This window comes from Ranitomeya imitator, chromosome 8 (genome assembly GCF_032444005.1).
Source record: "Ranitomeya imitator isolate aRanImi1 chromosome 8, aRanImi1.pri, whole genome shotgun sequence".
Lineage (NCBI taxonomy): Eukaryota > Metazoa > Chordata > Amphibia > Anura > Dendrobatidae > Ranitomeya > Ranitomeya imitator.
Window position 1 is genome coordinate 178,178,185 of NC_091289.1, and position 2,633 is coordinate 178,180,817.

Consider the following 2,633-nt stretch of genomic DNA (forward strand, 5'->3'; position numbering starts at 1 on the left):
AGACTGAGACTAGCGTTAACAGGTAGAACGCAGACAATGAGGAGATAGTGGTACTTAAACCAACAACTATTCGATTGACACCAGTGTCAGACTGAAGAACATTGGGCGCACCGGAGGATTTGATTCTGGGGGCCCTCCTTTCTCCCCCACTGAAGAGCTCCATAGCAAATGCAAGGTTTGCACTATGAACTCTCCTGAAGGAGAAGCCAGGGCCCACCGGAGGATTCTCCGGTTCTCTGGTGGGCCAGTCCAATCCTGATTGACACAATGAAAAAGGTGCCTTGGGCACAATATCAGTGGATAGCGTAAGCAGTGAAAATGAAATAAGTTATGTTACAAGAAAAATACAGTAATTCCGATGAACAAGCTATTGACACAATGCTATTTACACACTATTGTTCTGTTAATAACATTAAGTAACTGCTATCGTCAGTGACGTCTTAGTCTTAACACCTCAACCTAAAGGGCATCACTGTCACTACTGAGCCCATTATTGTCGTCATTCTCTAGGCAACACAGAACGTCACACAGGCCCTATTAGGGGGTCAACAATACTACTCACTAGGCTACAGTCCCAGACTGGTCAGTTACTCGGCACACTGTCACACTGGCTGCCTTCATTCCCCGGTCCCCACTTATTATCGTACATCTACACTGGAAGCGATGGCTCACATGAACATCTCTCTGCTGCAGCCGATTCGTATCGCTCTCTGCCCTGCTTCTGTTTCACTTGACTCCGCTCTCCCAGCTCTGGTCTCTCTCGAGTCTTTACACAGATCTGGTCTATCGACCCCTTTACTCGGGTCTGGTCTCTTGGCTCCTTTACCCGGATCTAATCTCTCGACTACTTTATTTGGATATGTCTCTTGGCTTCTGTACTCTGATCTAGTCTCTCGACTACTTTACTCGAATCTGGTCTTTCGATTTCTTTAAGTGGATCTAGTCTCTCGACTCCTTTACTCAGATCTGGTCTCACAACTCTTTTACCCAGATCTGGTTTCGCATCTCCTTTATCCGGATCTGGTCTCTCGAGTCCTTCACCTAGATCTGGTCTCTCAGCTCCTTTATTCGAATCTGGTCTCTTGACTCCTTAACACAGATCTGGTCTCTCGACACCTGTACTTGGAACTGGTCTCTTGGCTCCTGTACTTGGATCTGGTCTCTCAACTCCTTTACTCGGATCTGGTCTCTTGACTCCTTTACTCGGATCTGGTCTCTCGACTCCTTTCTCGGATCTAGTCTCTCAATTCCTTTAATCGGATCTGGTCTCTGGTAATGACGGCTATAAGACAGCTCGCTGTAGCGCATATCCGTCCTGCTACAGGTTCCGGCGCCAACTTTCCCCCTTCACTGCCCTCCTGGGCCTTTTATAAGTACTAACTGCATCACAGCTATCATCTGACCTGGTGTCTCCTCCAATCTCTTCCCTGAAGGAATATGAACTTCACACTTGAGTTCCTACTAATGCAATTATTTCTGCTTTCACTTTCTCTATTGTCTTTGACCAGTAGATGACGGTGTTCGCTTGCAGCCAATCTGTTAGGTATTAACTGTGCATGTCTTCTCACTGATCTATCTACTTACATTAGGACCTTATTCAGAAGTCAGTTTTTCACAGACAGAACAGAACACGTACCCTGTATAGTCTATGGGGCTTTCCACATATTCAGATTTTTTTGGTGGAATGTGTATATGACATGTCATACATACATGCTAGCCACCTTAGGGAGAGACCCAAGTTGGGCTAAATGTAGCGGGACGAAAGAGACCGAAAAGCCCTCTACTTAAAGGAAATACATAGTGGATGCTTTCCTGAAACGGAAAGTACTTGCAAGCAGCATAATACAAAGAATAGGTTTACCCAGAATCCTTTGCAGTAGGCGGAGCTATGCAAATCATCTCTTTCCACCCCTGTGTAATCCACAGCGCTTGGAACCGCCAAGCGTGCAATGCTGCGGATTAGTTTCTAAATTTACACAGCCAACCAATTCCTACCTGTGGACACGTGTTTCGGGCTTTAGGCCCTCATCAGCACAGGGCTGGAATTGGTTGGCTGTATGGAGTGGGGCTCGGTGAGCAAGCGATACATATATGCTAGCCACCTTAGGGATACATTTAGCCCAACTTGGGTCTCTCCCTAGCGCTGGAACAGAGGGAGCGAAAGAGAAATATTTTCCCTGATTCATGACCCATCAACAAACTTAAAAACCATGTGCCCAAGCATTGTCATGTTTATAAAGAGCTTAGCGCTATTATTGAAGGGCAGTATTTTGTGGCCATTCTATGATAATATGATTTTTTAACCATATAGGGTTATATATGCATGCTATGGTGCTATATAAAGGGGAATTTCTGTAACAAGAAGTTACTCTCCCAAATCAGCAGTTAGATCCCTTTACGACCAATGACGTATATTTATGTCATCAGTCGTTTCCATGCTGTGTTAGCGCCGGAGCCCCCATCTTTCCTCGCACTTGATGGCTAATTTAATCAGCCATCAAGTGCCTCTAACAGCCATGGATGGATCCGAGATGCACCCACTGCTGTTAGCCAGTTAAATGCCACTGTCAATGACTGACAGCGGCATTTAACATGCGTCAACCAGAAATATATCACAGAACCCGCCCATTGAC